This window comes from Pseudophryne corroboree, chromosome 11 (genome assembly GCF_028390025.1).
Source record: "Pseudophryne corroboree isolate aPseCor3 chromosome 11, aPseCor3.hap2, whole genome shotgun sequence".
NCBI classification, from domain to species: domain Eukaryota; kingdom Metazoa; phylum Chordata; class Amphibia; order Anura; family Myobatrachidae; genus Pseudophryne; species Pseudophryne corroboree.
In genome coordinates this window covers 41,050,489-41,067,039 of record NC_086454.1, presented here as the reverse complement: position 1 = coordinate 41,067,039, position 16,551 = coordinate 41,050,489, and the positions used below count along the sequence as shown (strand labels likewise).

General features: G+C 48.5%; 1 protein-coding gene and 1 long non-coding RNA gene across 3 annotated transcripts in view; one reads left to right on the top strand and one right to left on the bottom strand.

The window, feature by feature from the left end:
- The window catches only part of DENND2B (DENN domain containing 2B), a 421,742-nt gene that overhangs the window by 96,470 nt on the left and 308,721 nt on the right, over positions 1-16,551 (top strand). The window lies entirely within an intron of this gene.
- Positions 2,726-15,047, bottom strand: LOC134969887 (uncharacterized). Its single transcript, XR_010189547.1, has 2 exons — positions 14,981-15,047; positions 2,726-3,461 (listed from the first exon to the last, which is right to left on the bottom strand). It is a non-coding gene; the product is annotated as an uncharacterized LOC134969887 (long non-coding RNA).

Below are 16,551 nucleotides of genomic sequence, written 5' to 3'. Positions count from 1 at the left end.
AGAACACGCCCCATTTTGGGTTGCACACGGAATGCGCACACTGTTCCTATTTAAAATATAGGGGGTAGGAGCACCAAAATGATGACTGCTATGGGTGAGGGGTGATGGTGCTGGGAAAGAGGTACATGATCAGAGGTGGAACTAGCATCTGTGCAAGGGGGCACCAGCCAAAATCTTGCCTAGGGCATCATATTGGATAGGGCCGGCTCTGTTGGGACCCTACTCAGAACGTTAGGATACTGCAACCTATTCCACCCAGGCTAATCCTACGTAGTGTGTCCAAGATGGCTGTCTCGCCTGGTACCTTCATGGGTGGAATATATGTATGACACCTTAACCCTAAAGGGCAGGCTGTATGGGCCATTTGGTTCTTAGCTGCCTTCACATTCTATGACAGCTCTGGACCCCAAGGCTCTTAGTACTATACATCAGTTAATATGTGATGTGTTCATAATTAACAAATGTCAAATTACTATAGCAAAGAGCAATCTATAACTTGCTTATTAACAAGTTATTATTCATTGTCCTAACCAAAACCCCAATACAAACGACACAGGGGGAGATTTATCAAATCTTTGAGAGAGATAACGTACCAACCAATCAGCTCCTAACTGCCATGTTACAGGCTGTGTTTGAAAAATATCAGGAGCTGATTGTTTGGTACTTCCAAATTCTTCCCTTTGTCTCACGCTAAGCTTTGATAACTCTCCCTCACAGTCCGCAGTACTTGTATTTTGTGTATGGTCAGTGGTAGGGACCTGGATGAGAAGAGAGGCCATTACTGGTGGCTGGTTACACTACATGGACGCACTACCACTAGTATCTGTGTGTTATTTGTGTTGTTCCCTGGGAAGTGTAATGGAAAGTCTTTGCTGGAGTGCATTTTTGGAATCTTGATCATATTTAGGATTTGTCTGCCTCGCAGTTGGCGCACGGCGACCTCCTCTGCTCGATCTTTAATGGGTCTCCAAACAGAGCGAGCAGGGGGTAAAGAAAACAGCGCTGCATATGGGGGACAGAGCTCTCCTGCCTCCGTTGCAGAACGACTGCGTATCACACAGACAATACTGTAAACATATCAACGTCTTCCCGATCCAAGGGATATTGTGCGGCTTGTAAAAGTAACAGCCGGATACAAGGCAGTTTTCTGTGGCAGGAGATTGACATGGTGTAAGCGGGATGTGTTAGGGGAATTCATGGTTTGTCGTGGGAATCAATCCAGCACAGACCTGACCCCTATATATTGCTGCATTTATTAACAGTTTCTTATATAGCGCAGCATATTCCGTTGCGCTTTACAATTAGAACAACAGTAATAGTACAAAACTGTGCAAAAACAGACAGACATACAGGTAGGAGGGCCCTGCTCGTAAGCTTACGATCTCTAGGATGCAGCCTAGATATACTTATACCATCCTATCATTTTGCAGTACTTTTAAAGAATCTATACTGTATATGTAGCAGACAATATGGGAAACTGCAGCATATTTATCAGTGAGCGAGGCAATTAATGGTCGATGGTTTTAAACCATCGGACAGAAACCATCGACTGTTTATGTTTTGCGTATGCACAGTTGGCACCCGCACACGCATTTGTGTTACACCATTAGGCTCAGCCATTGATATACCATCAGTGGCTAGCCATCGATGTGGGGGGGAGAGGGGGGGGGGGGTGCATCAGACTGTGACCAACCCTAATGAGGGGCCCTATTGGGTGATACAGCTCATTATCAAAAGGGTAGCCATTGGCTATAACATAGTTATTAGTGATCATATATGCCAGGACTAACAGCCAGCAAGCGGCCCATTTCCTGTATGCAGGACGTGGGGAACCAGAGAATTATGCCGCACACCCATCTGCTTTCTATTCTGACATCTGCAGGTGGTTATCACCTCCCCACTTTGCTTGGACTGTGTTGATTACACAAAAGAACAATTCCCCCGGGATCCTTGTTATGATGTTCCAAGCAATGTGATGAGAGGCTTTGTTGTGTAAAGTCAGTATCTTACAAATGTGTTCTTACATCCTTGTCTTAAAGGGTTTCTAATGTATGGCCACAAGCAGCTACACTGGATCCTGTAGACAATATTCTCCTTCTCGTTGTTGGAACGAGTCGCCCGTCGCCGGTCATCATCTGCTTGTTTAGCCCGCCTGGCAGAGCTGACATCTGGAAAGACCTGCGTGTTTGTGGGTTAGCCAGTTGGAGACGGCGTTCACAGGAGAAGGATCTACCTGCCACTAGATTCTCAGATCTCCTATTTATGGCCTGGGCGATGGGGGCCTTTCTAGGATTGCAGATGGGCGACCGCCAAAGGACCTTATTCAGGTTTGTGAGCAAACTAAGAAAGTTAGCAATTGGGCAAAACCATGTGCAGTGCAGGGGGGGCAGATGTAACATGTGCAGAGAGAGTTAGATTTGGGTGTGGTGTCTTCAAACTGAAATCTAAATTGGAGTGTAAAAATAAAGCAGCCAGTATTTACCCTGCACAGAAACAATATAACCCACCCAAATCTAACTCTCTCTGCACATGTTACATCTGCCTCCCCTGCAGTGCACATGGTTTTGCCCAATTGCTAACTTTCTTGGTTTGCTAACAAACCTGAATAACCCCCAAATTACGCAATTTACAATCAGGCCATAAACCATGAGCAGAACACTTTTATACATTGCTGATGTTTGGGCTTCAGAATGATGTTATTGTGAAGGATCAACACACTTGAATCATTTTAGTTGGTTTGTTTTATTTTACATTATATTACCGCTGATGGCTGCAGGTGCTGGGACTGGTAAGGTGCTGACAGGTGTGTCGGAACGGGGAAGCCTCTCCTCTTCTCTGATGCGGGGCTTCCACCCAGGTTTACCACCAGTTATTGGGGAGGTTAGTTCTTCACGAGTCTTACTAGGGGTTCTTAAGGCCCATACACACTTAACGATAAAATGAGCAACGTCGCTCATTTTCCCCCTCCTTGAGCGACGTCGCTCATTTTATCGTCAAGTGTGTATGCCGCCAGCGACGACCAATGCGCGGCCCCGCGGGTCGGCAACGATCGACGCTGTCGGTAGGGCATGCATGAAGGATGTGGACTGTCGTCCATGACCTTCATGCTGGGCTGGCGGAGGCGTGACGTCACTGAGCGATATGAGCGGTCATATCGCTCAGTGTGTACAGTCGGCCGCCGACCAGCCGGCCCGGGAGGGGGAAACATTAGACGATGTCGCTCACAGAGCGACATCGTCTAATGTGTGTGGGCCTTAAGACTCGAGGAATATATCTGGGTATTATTTCCTGAGACCCACTCCTGACATAAGGGACAAGCCGGCTGTCACATTGATTAAGCAGCAAAGGAAATTAAGGCCAGTGACTGAATGGGAAGAGTGGTGAGACGTGTGTGATGGTCCCCAAGCAGCTGCGGGAGGGCAAGATACAATTTTGACAGGAAATATATGAACGCACACAACCTATAACAAAGATAGAGATTTGCACAGTGGTGATAATCCAAATGGCAATTTGCTAGAAGATTATCTTTAGCGTAATACAAATTAAATTGAACCATTAAATGATAGGTTCCATATTATTATTATTTCTCTATCGTCCTAGTGGATGCTGGGGTTCCTGAAAGGACCATGGGGAATAGCGGCTCCGCAGGAGACAGGGCACAAAAGTAAAGCTTTCCGATCAGGTGGTGTGCACTGGCTCCTCCCCCTATGACCCTCCTCCAAGCCAGTTAGATTTTTGTGCCCGGCCGAGAAGGGTGCAATCTAGGTGGCTCTCCTAAAGAGCTGCTTAGAGAAAGTTTAGCTTAGGTTTTTTATTTTACAGTGAGTCCTGCTGGCAACAGGATCACTGCAACGAGGGACTTAGGGGAGAAGAAGTGAACTCACCTGCGTGCAGGATGGATTGGCTTCTTGGCTACTGGACATCAGCTCCAGAGGGACGATCACAGGTACAGCCTGGATGGTCACCGGAGCCTCGCCGCCGGCCCCCTTGCAGATGCTGAAACATGAAGAGGTCCAGAATCGGCGGCAGAAGACTCCTCAGTCTTCTAAAGGTAGCGCACAGCACTGCAGCTGTGCGCCATTTTCCTCTCAGCACACTTCACACGGCAGTCACTGAGGGTGCAGGGCGCTGGGAGGGGAGCGCCCTGGGAGGCAAATGAAAACCTATTTGGCTAAAAAATACCTCACATATAGCCTCCGGGGCTATATGGAGATATTTAACCCCTGCCAGAATACACTAAAGAGCGGGAGACGAGCCCGCCGGAAAAGGGGCGGGGCCTATCTCCTCAGCACACAGCGCCATTTTCCTTACACAGCTCCGCTGGTCAGGACGGCTCCCAGGTCTCTCCCCTGCACTGCACTACAGAAACAGGGTAAAACAAGAGAGGGGGGGCAAAATAGTGGCAAAAAATTATATTATAAAAGCAGCTATACAGGGAGCACTTATTATAAGGCTATCCCTGTCATATATAGCGCTTTTGGTGTGTGCTGGCAAACTCTCCCTCTGTCTCCCCAAAGGGCTAGTGGGGTCCTGTCTTCGTTAAGAGCATTCCCTGTGTGTCTGCTGTGTGTCGGTACGTGTGTGTCGACATGTATGAGGACGATATTGGTGTGGAGGCGGAGCAATTGCCAAATATGGGGATGTCACCTCCTAGGGGGTCGACACCAGAATGGATGCCTTTATTTATGGAATTACGGGATAGTGTCAACACGCTAAAGCAGTCGTTTGTCGACATGAGACGGCCGGACAATCAGTTAGTGCCTGTCCAGGCGCCTCAAACACCGTCAGGGGCTGTAAAACGCCCTTTGCCTCAGTCGGTCGACACAGACCCAGACACAGGCACTGATTCCAGTGGCGACGGTGACGAATCAACCGTATTTTCCAGTAGGGCCACACGTTATATGATTTTGGCAATGAAGGAGGCGTTACATTTAGCTGATACTACTGGTACCACTAAACAGGGTATTATGTGGGGTGTGAAAAAACTACCTATAGTTTTTCCTGAATCAGAAGAACTAAATGATGTATGTGATGAAGCGTGGGTTGCCCCCGATAAAAAGATGCTAATTTCAAAGAAGTTATTAGCTTTATACCCTTTCCCGTCAGAGGTTAGGGCGCGCTGGGAAACACCTCCTAGGGTGGATAAGGCGCTCACACGCTTATCTAAACAAGTGGCGTTACCCTCTCCTGAGACGGCCGCACTTAAAGATCCAACAGATAGGAGGATGGAAAATATCCAAAAAAGTATATACACACATACAGGTGTTATACTACGACCAGCTATAGCGTCAGCCTGGATGTGCAGTGCTGGAGTAGTTTGGTCAGAGTCCCTGATTGAAAATATTGATACCCTGGATAGGGACAATGTTTTACTGTCTTTAGAGCAAATAAAGGATGCATTTCTTTATATGCGTGATGCACAGAGGGATATCTGCACACTGGCATCACGGGTAAGTGCTATGTCCATTTCGGCCAGAAGAAGTTTATGGACGCGACAGTGGTCAGGCGATGCGGACTCAAAACGGCATATGGAAGTTTTGCCGTATAAAGGGGAGGAGTTATTTGGAGTCGGTCTATCAGATTTGGTGGCCACGGCTACAGCCGGGAAATCCATCTTTTTACCTCAAGCTACTCCCCAACAGAAAAAGACACCGACTTTTCAACCGCAGTCCTTTCGTTCCTTTAAAAACAAGAGAGCAAAGGGATATTCATATCTGCCACGAGGCAGAGGAAGGGGGAAGAGACACCAACAGGCAGCTCCTTCCCAGGAACAGAAGCCCTCCCCCGCTTCTACAAAAGCCTCAGCATGACGCTGGGGCTTCTCAAGCGGACTCGGGGGCGGTGGGCGGTCGTCTCAAGCATTTCAGCGCGCAGTGGGCTCACTCGCAGGTAGATCCCTGGATCCTGCAGATAATATCTCAGGGGTACAGGTTGGAACTAGAGACAGATCCGCCTCGCCGTTTCCTGAAGTCTGCTTTACCAACGTCCCCCTCCGAAAGGGAGACGGTTTTGGAAGCCATTCACAAGCTGTACTCTCAGCAGGTGATAGTCAAGGTACCTCTTCTACAACAGGGAAAGGGGTATTATTCCACTCTATTTGTGGTACCGAAGCCGGACGGCTCGGTAAGACCTATTCTAAATCTGAAGTCCTTGAACCTGTACATAAAGAAGTTCAAGTTCAAAATGGAGTCACTCAGAGCAGTGATAGCGAACCTGGAAGAAGGGGACTTTATGGTGTCCTTGGACATCAAGGATGCGTACCTCCACGTTCCAATTTACCCCTCACACCAGGGGTACCTCAGGTTCGTTGTACAAAACTGTCACTATCAGTTTCAGACGCTGCCGTTCGGATTGTCCACGGCACCTCGGGTCTTTACAAAGGTAATGGCCGAGATGATGATTCTTCTTCGAAGAAAAGGCGTATTAATTATCCCATACTTGGACGATCTCCTAATAAGGGCAAGGTCCAGAGAACAGCTAGAGAAGGGATTAGCACTGTCTCAAGAAGTGCTAAAACAGCACGGCTGGATTCTGAATATTCCAAAATCCCAGTTAATGCCGACAACTCGTCTGCTGTTCCTAGGGATGATTCTGGACACGGTTCAGAAAAAGGTTTTTCTCCCGGAGGAAAAAGCCAAGGAGTTGTCCGAGCTTGTCAGGAACCTCCTAAAACCAGGAAAGGTGTCTGTACATCAATGCACAAGAGTCCTGGGAAAAATGGTGGCTTCTTACGAAGCAATTCCATTCGGCAGATTCCATGCACGAATTTTCCAGAGGGATCTGTTAAACAAATGGTCAGGGTCGCATCTTCAGATGCACCAGCGGATAACCCTGTCTCCAAGGACAAGGGTATCTCTTCTGTGGTGGTTGCAGAGTGCTCATCTATTGGAGGGCCGCAGATTCGGCATACAGGATTGGATCCTGGTGACCACGGACGCCAGCCTGAGAGGCTGGGGAGCAGTCACACAAGGAAGAAACTTCCAGGGAGTGTGGACGAGCCTGGAAACGTCTCTTCACATAAACATTCTGGAACTAAGAGCAATCTACAATGCTCTAAGCCAGGCAGAACCTCTGCTTCAAGGAAAACCGGTGTTGATCCAGTCGGACAACATCACGGCAGTCGCCCATGTGAACAGACAGGGCGGCACAAGAAGCAGGAGTGCAATGGCAGAAGCTGCAAGGATTCTTCGCTGGGCAGAGAATCATGTGATAGCACTGTCAGCAGTGTTCATCCCGGGAGTGGACAACTGGGAAGCAGACTTCCTCAGCAGACACGACCTTCACCCGGGAGAGTGGGGACTTCATCCGGAAGTCTTCCACATGCTGGTAACCCGTTGGGAAAGACCAATGGTGGACATGATGGCGTCTCGCCTCAACAAAAAACTGGACAGGTATTGCGCCAGGTCAAGAGATCCGCAGGCAATAGCTGTGGACGCGCTGGTAACGCCTTGGGTGTACCAGTCGGTGTATGTGTTTCCTCCTCTGCCTCTCATACCAAAAGTATTGAGAATTATACGGCAAAGAGGCGTAAGAACGATACTAGTGGTTCCGGATTGGCCAAGAAGGACTTGGTACCCGGAACTTCAAGAGATGATCACGGAAGATCCGTGGCCTCTACCTCTAAGGAGGGACTTGCTTCAGCAGGGTCCCTGTCTGTTTCAAGACTTACCGCGGCTGCGTTTGACGGCATGGCGGTTGAACGCCGAATCCTAAAGGAAAAAGGCATGCCGGAAGAAGTCATTCCTACTTTGATTAAAGCAAGGAAGGAAGTAACCGTGCAACACTATCACCGCATTTGGCGAAGATATGTTGCGTGGTGCGAGGATCGGAGTGCTCCGACGGAGGAATTTCAACTGGGTCGATTCCTACATTTCCTGCAATCAGGATTGTCTATGGGTCTCAAATTGGGATCTATTAAGGTTCAAATTTCGGCCCTGTCGATTTTCTTTCAAAAAGAATTGGCTTCACTTCCTGAAGTCCAGACTTTTGTTAAGGGAGTGCTGCATATACAGCCTCCTGTGGTGCCTCCAGTGGCACCGTGGGATCTCAATGTGGTTTTGGAATTTCTAAAATCTCATTGGTTTGAACCACTAAAAAAGGTGGATTTAAAATATCTCACATGGAAAGTGACCATGTTACTAGCCCTGGCTTCGGCCAGGAGAGTGTCAGAACTGGCAGCTTTATCTTACAAAAGCCCATATCTGATTTTCCATTCGGACAGGGCAGAACTGCGGACTCGTCCGCATTTTCTCCCTAAGGTGGTGTCAGCATTTCATCTGAACCAGCCTATTGTAGTGCCTGCGGCTACAAGTGACTTGGAGGACTCCAAGTTACTGGACGTTGTCAGAGCATTAAAAATATATATTGCAAGGACAGCTGGAGTCAGAAAATCTGACTCGTTGTTTATATTGTATGCACCACAAGATGGGTGCTCCTGCGTCTAAGCAGACGATTGCTCGTTGGATCTGTAGCACAATCCAACTTGCACATTCTGTGGCAGGCCTGCCACAGCCTAAATCTGTAAAGGCCCACTCCACAAGGAAGGTGGGCTCATCTTGGGCAGCTGCCCGAGGGGTCTCGGCATTACAACTTTGCCGAGCAGCTACGTGGTCAGGGGAGAACACGTTTGTAAAATTTTACAAATTTGATACTCTGGCTAAGGAGGACCTGGAGTTCTCTCATTCGGTGCTGCAGAGTCATCCGCACTCTCCCGCCCGTTTGGGAGCTTTGGTATAATCCCCATGGTCCTTTCAGGAACCCCAGCATCCACTAGGACGATAGAGAAAATAAGAATTTACTTACCGATAATTCTATTTCTCGGAGTCCGTAGTGGATGCTGGGCGCCCATCCCAAGTGCGGATTATCTGCAATAATTGTACATAGTTATTGTTAACTAATTCGGGTTATTGTTAAGAAGCCATCTTTCAGAGGCTCCTCTGTTATCATACTGTTAACTGGTTTTGATCACAAGTTGTACGGTGTGATTGGTGTGGCTGGTATGAGTCTTACCCGGGATTCAAAATTCCTCCCTTATTGTGTACGCTCGTCCGGGCACAGTACCTAACTGGCTTGGAGGAGGGTCATAGGGGGAGGAGCCAGTGCACACCACCTGATCGGAAAGCTTTACTTTTGTGCCCTGTCTCCTGCGGAGCCGCTATTCCCCATGGTCCTTTCAGGAACCCCAGCATCCACTACGGACTCCGAGAAATAGAATTATCGGTAAGTAAATTCTTATTTATTGTTATTTTCTCTAACGTCCTAAGTGGATGCTGGGGACTCCGTAAGGACCATGGGGAATAGCGGCTCCGCAGGAGACTGGGCACATCTAAAGAAAGCTTTAGGACTAACTGGTGTGCACTGGCTCCTCCCCCTATGACCCTCCTCCAAGCCTCAGTTAGATTTATGTGCCCGACGAGAAGGGTGCACACTAGGGGCTCTCCTGAGCTTCTTAGTGAAAGTTTTAGTTTAGGTTTGTTATTTTCAGTGAGACCTGCTGGCAACAGGCTCACTGCATCGAGGGACTAAGGGGAGAAGAAGCGAACTCACCTGCGTGCAGAGTGGATTGGGCTTCTTGGCTACTGGACATTAGCTCCAGAGGGACGATCACAGGCCCAGCCTGGATGGGTCCCGGAGCCGCGCCGCCGGCCCCCTTACAGAGCCAGAAGAGCGAAGAGGTCCGGAAAAATCGGCGGCAGAAGACGTTCCTGTCTTCAATAAGTTAGCGCACAGCACTGCAGCTGTGCGCCATTGCTCTCAGCACACTTCATACTCCGGTCACTGAGGGTGCAGGGCGCTGGGGGGGGCGCCCTGAGACGCAATAAAACATGATAAAAATACCTTACATGGCAAAAAATACATCACATATAGCTCCTGGGCTATATGGATGCATTTAACCCCTGCCAGAATATACAGAAACACGGGAGATGAGGCCGCCGAAAAGGGGGCGGAGCCTATCTCCTCAGCACACTGGCGCCATTTTCCCTCACAGCTCAGTTGGAGGGAAGCTCCCTGGCTCTTCCCTGCAGTCACTACACTACAGAAAGGGTTAAAAAAAAAGAGAGGGGGGCACTAATTAGGCGCAGTATTAAAACATACAGCAGCTATAAGGGGAAAAACACTTATATAAGGTTATCCCTGTATATATATATAGCGCTCTGGTGTGTGCTGGCATACTCTCCCTCTGTCTCCCCAAAGGGCTAGTGGGGTCCTGTCCTCTATCAGAGCATTCCCTGTGTGTGTGCTGTGTGTCGGTACGTTTGTGTCGACATGTATGAGGAGAAAAATGATGTGGAGACGGAGCAGAGTGTCTGTAACAGGGATGTCACCACCTAGGGGGTCGACACCTGAGTGGATGTACTGTTGAAAATTACGTGACAGTGTCAGCTCTGTATAAAAAAACAGTGGTTGACATGAGACAGCCGGCTACTCAGCTTGTGCCTATCCAGACGTCTCATAGGCCGTCAGGGGCTCTAAAGCGCCCGTTACCTCAGATGGCAGATACAGACGCCGACACGGATACTGACTCCTGTGTCGACGGTGAAGAGACAACCGTGATTTCCAGTAGGGCCACACGTTACATGATTGAGACAATGGAAAATGTTTTATACATTTCTGATAATACGAGTACCACCAAAAAGGGGTATTATGTTCGGTGAGAGAAAAACTACCTGTAGTTTTCCTGAATCTGAGAAATAAAATGAGGTGTGTGATGATGCGTGGGTTTCCCCCCGATAACAATTGATAATTTCTTAAAAAGTATTGGTGTATACCCTTTCCCGCCAGAGGTTAGGGTGCGTTGGGAAACACCCCCTAGGGGGGATAAGGCGCTCACACGCTTGTAAGAACAAGGGCTCTACCCTCTCATGAGATGGCCGCCCTTAAGGATCCTGCTGATAGAAAGCAGGAGGGTATCCAAAAATGTATTCACACACATACTGGTGTTATACTGCGACCAGCAATCGCCTCAGCCTGGAGGTGCAGTGCTGGGTTGGCATGGTCGGATTCCCTGACTGGAAATATTGATATCCTAGATAAGGATAGTATATTATTGCCTATAGAGCATTTAAAAGATGCATTTCCTATATATGCATGATGCACAGCGGAATATTTGCCGACTGGCATCAAGTATAAGTGCGTTGTCCAATTCTACCAGTAAAATGGTCAGGTGATGCGGATTCCAAACGGCATTTGGAAGTATTGCCTTTGAAAAGGGACATTTGGGGTCGGTCTTTTAGACCTGGTGGCCACGGCAACAACTGGGAAATCCACGTTTGTACCCCAGGTCGCCTCTCAAAATAAGACGCCGTATTATCAGGCGCAGTCCTTTGTTGGCAAGCGGACAAAAGGTTCCTCTTTTCTGCTCGTGACAGAGGGAGAGGAAAAAGGCTGAAGAGATTAGCCAGTTCCCAGAAACAGAAACCCTTTCCCGCCTCTGCCAAGCCCTCAGTATGACGCTAGGGCCTTACAAGCTCAGGCACGGTGGGGGCCCGTTCTCAATGAATTTCAGTGCGCAGTGGGCTCACTCGCAAGTAGACCCCTGGATCCTTCAGGTAATATCTCAAGGGTACATATTGGAATTCGAGACGTCTCCCCCTCGCCGTTTCCAAAAGTCGGCTTTACCGACGTCTCCCTCTGACAGGGAGGCAGTTTTGGAAGCCATTCACAAGCTGTATTCCCAGCAGGTGATAATCAAGGTACCCCTCCTGCAACAGGGAACGGGGTATTATTCCACACTATTGTGGTACCGAAGCCAGACGGCTCGGTGAGACCGATTCTAAATCTAAATCTAAAATCTTTGAACACTTACATACAGAGGTTCAAATTCAAGATTGAGTCACTCAGAGCAGTGATTGCGAACCTGGAAGAAGGGGACTACATGATGTCTCGGGACATCAAGGATGCTTACCTTCATGTCAAAATTTACCCTTCTCACCAAGGGTACCTCAGGTTATGGTACAGAACTGTCACTATCAGTTCAGACGCTGCCGTAGGGATGGTCCACGGCACCCCGGGTCTTTACCAAGGTAATGGCCGAAATGATATCCCTTCGAAGGAAGGAAATTTTAGTTATCCCTTACTTGGACGATTCCCTGATAAGGGTAAGATCCAGGGAACAGTTGGAAGTCGGTGTAGCACTATCTCAGGTAGTGTTGCGGCAGCACGATTGGATTCTCAATATTCCAAAATCGCAGCTGGTTCCGACGACTTGTCTTCTGTTTCCTAGGGATGTTCCTGGACATAGTCCAGAAAAAAGGTGTTTCTCCCGGAAGAGAAAGCCAGGGAGTTATCCGAGCTAGTCAGGAACCTCCTAAAACCGAACCAAGTCTCAGTGCATCAATGCACAAGGGTTCTGGGTAAAAATGGTGGCTTCCTACGAAGCAATCCCATTCGTTAGATTCCACGCAAGAACTTTCCAGTGGAACTTACTGGACAAATGGTCCGGGTCGCATTTTCAGATGCATCAGCGGATAACCCTGTCACCAAGGACAAGGGTATCCATCCTGTGGTGGTTGCAGAGTGCTCATCTTCTAGAGGGCCGCAGATTCGGCATTCAGGACTGGGTCCTGGTGACCACGGATGCCAGCCTGCGAGGCTGGGGAGCAGTCACACAGGGAAGGAATATCCAGGGCTTAGGGTCAAGCCTGGATACATCACTTCACATAAATATCCTGAAGCTAAGGGCCATTTACAATGCTCTAAGCTTAGCAAGACCTCTGCTTCAAGGTCAGCCGGTGTTGATCCAGTCGGACAACATCATGGCAGTCACCCACGTAAACAGACAGGGTGGCACAAGAAGCAGGAGGGCAATGGCAGAAGCTGCAGGGATTCTTCGCTGGGCGGAAAATCATGTGATAGCACTGTCAACAGTATTCATTCCGGGAGTGGACAACTGGGAAGCAGACTTCCTCAGCACGACCTCCACCCGGGAGAGTGGGGACTTCACCCAGAAGTCGTCCACATGATTAAAAAACTCGACAGGTATTGCGCCAGGTCAAGAGACCCTCAGGCAATAGTTGTAGACGCTCTGGTAACACCGTGGGTGTACCAGTCAGTGTATGTGTTCCCTCCTCTGCCTCTCATACCCAAGGTACTGAGATTGATAAGATGGAGAGGAGAAAGCACTATATTCGTGGCTCCGGATTGGCCAAGAAGGACTTGGTAACCGGAACTTCAAGAGATGCTCACGGAGGATCCGTGGCCTCTACCTCTAAGAAGGGACCTGCTCCAGCAAGGACCCTGTCTGTTCCAAGACTTACCGCGGCTGCGTTTGACGGCATGCCGGTTGAACACCGGATCCTGAAGGAAAAAAGGCATTCCGGATGAAGTCATCCATATCCTGATCTAAAGCCAGGAAGGATGTAACCGCAAAAACATTATCACCGCAATTGGCGAAAATATGTTGCGTAGTGCGAGGCCAGTAAGGCCCGACGGAGGAAATTCAACTGGGTCGATTCCTACATTTCCTGCAAACAGGAGTGTCTATGGGCCTGAAATTGGGGTCCATTAAGGTTCAGATTTCGGCCCTGTCAATTTTCTTCCAAAAAAGAACTAGCTTCAGTCCCTGAAGTTTAGACGTTTGTAAAAGGGGTACTGCATATACAGCCTCCTTTTGTGCCTCCAGTGGCAATTTGGGATCTCAATGTAGTTTGGGTTCCAAAAGTCACATTGGTTTGAACCACTTAAATCTGTGGAGTTAAAATATCTCACATGGAAAGTGGTCATGCTGTTGGCCCTGGCCTGGGCCAGGCGCGTGTCAGAATTGGCGGCTTTATCCTGTATAAGCCCTTATCTGATTTTCCATTCGGACAGGGCGGAATTGAGGACTCGTCCTCAGTTTCTCCCTAAGGTGGTTCCAGCGTTTTCACCTGAACCAACCTATTGTGGTGCCTGCGGCTACTAGGGACTTGGAGGTATCCAAGTTGCTGGATGTTGTCAGGGCCCTGAAAATATTTCCAGGACGGCTGGAGTCAGGAAATCTGACTCGCTGTTTATCCTGTATGCACCCAACAAGCTGGGTGCTCCTGCTTCTAAGCAGACTATTGCTCGTTGGATTTGTAGTACAATTCAGCTTGCACATTCTGTGGCAGGCCTGCCACAGCTAAAATCTGTAAAAGCCCGTTCCACAAGGAAAGTGGGCTCATCTTGGGCGGCTGCCCGAGGGGTCTCTGCTTTACAACTTTGCCGAGCAGCTACTTGGTCAGGGGCAAACACGTTTGCTAAATTCTACAAATTTGATACCCTGGCTGAGGAGGACCTGGAGTTCTCTCATTCGGTGCTGCAGAGTCATCCGCACTCTCCCGCCTGTTTGGGAGCTTTGGTATAATCCCCATGGTCCTTACGGAGTCCCCAGCATCCACTTAGGACGTCAGAGAAAATAAGAATTTACTTACCGATAATTCTATTTCTCGTAGTCCGTAGTGGATGCTGGGCGCCCATCCCAAGTGCGGATTGTCTGCAATACTTGTACATAGTTATTGTTACAAAAATCGGGTTATTATTGTTGGGAGCCATCTTTTCAGAGGCTCCTCTGTTATCATACTGTTAACTGGGTTCAGATCACAAGTTATACGGTGTGATTGGTGTGGCTGGTATGAGTCTTACCCGGGATTCAAAATCCTTCCTTATTGTGTACGCTCGTCCGGGCTTGGAGGAGGGTCATAGGGGGAGGAGCCAGTGCACACCAGTTAGTCCTAAAGCTTTCTTTAGATGTGCCCAGTCTCCTGCGGAGCCGCTATTCCCCATGGTCCTTACGGAGTCCCCAGCATCCACTACGGACTATGAGAAATAGAATTATCGGTAAGTAAATTCTTCTTATTATTATTATTTATTATTATTTCACAATTTAACATGCAGTGAGGTATTCAATGCTGTCCAAACGGTATGCAGTCATTATGTCAACATTCAGAAGGGTATATTTACTAAAGTGTGGGTTTATAAAAGTGGATATGTTGCCCTTAGCAATCAATCAGATTCTACTTACCATTTATCTAGCTCCTTCTAGACCACAGGTTCTCAAACTCGGTCCTCAGGACCCCACACGGTTCATGTTTTGCAGGTCAACTGTAGATTTTTTTTAAATGTGACAGTTGGTGACACACATTGCAGCTGCTGGGTGACATAGAAACCGTGAACCGTGTGGGGTCCTGAGGACAGAGCTTGAGAACCACTGTTCTAGACCATGGGTCTTCAACCTGTGGCCCTCCAGCCGCTGTGGAAGTACACATAGCAACGTGACCTGCCTCAGTTTTAGCATGCCTTAATAGAAAACTGTGGCAGGGCATGCTGGGATGTTTATTTTCACATCAGCTGGAGGGCCGCAGGTTGAAGACCCATGTTAGACGATAATAGCTAGTATCAGATTGGTTGCTATGGGTAACATCTCCATGTCTATAAACCCCGCACTTTAGTAAATATTCCTCCTGGACCGCATTTGTGCTCTCTGTGGAGTCTGGACACACATACCAAAGCTCTCTTTTACACTTGGGCATTACTGGAACTCTGGAATGACACCCTGCCCAGCCAGCCCCTGGTGCCAAGGAGCGTCCTCACACCAAGGACAGCTTGTTGGGAAGATCTGCTGAAATACTGTCTCAGTCATACTGTAACACCCTGTAGCGGACCTTGTCGCTCACGGAAGGGGCATGGCCTTGTGTCAAAAAGACCGTGCCCCATGGTGTATGATGTTTGAGGAAGTGTCCTCGTGTCATGCCCCCGTTTCTTACCGCACTGGGGACGAGCCCAGCAGTATGGGACAGCTGGGGTATGATCTCAGTTGAGCTCCTGGACCCAGTAAGTTTATGCCGTTATAGCAGCTGCCATCAAACATGGGGAAGAACTGTCCTCGCTCTTTTTACTTAAAGAGGAACACCAGGCTACACAGGGGGGGCCTGATTCTGAATCGGACGCAACTGCGACTCTTCTTTCTTCTTTTGCCGCAGTCACATGTGTTACGTTATGCTAATGTCACTACAAGCCCTGTCCTCCGTGCATGTGAACGTACAAGGACGGAGACGCCCACTTTGAGCTTCGGCAGATGTTGATATAGTGCTTGGAGCGTCTTTAGACCGTCTACACTTGCGCCAGCCCTTTGGTAGGTGCAGTTTCCCTGCACGAGCATGGTCTCCTATGTGCTCAGGCATTACGTATACGTACATTCTGTCATGGAAAAGCCAACAAGTGACTATATGTCCCTTATAATGCCTTTGCATATAACTGTATAGTGCTGGTGATAGCGGACACTGGTAATCCCCCTCCCCTGAGTTTACTTATAAACACTGACAATCAGGTATCTTTGTATTTTAATTGGAAAGTAAAGGCAAAGCTTTGGCTGCTGTGGTTACAGAATGTTTAGGTCAATATCACCCGTCTATTAAATATGCGCCATTGCATTTTCTTTCCAGCACCATGGCTGATCTAACTAAGACAATGGGGGTAATTCCAAGTTGATCGCAGCAGGATTTTTGATAGCAACTGAGCAAAACCATATGCACTGCAGGGGAGGCAGATATAACATGTGCAGAGAGAGTTAGATTTGGGTGGGGTGTGTTCAAT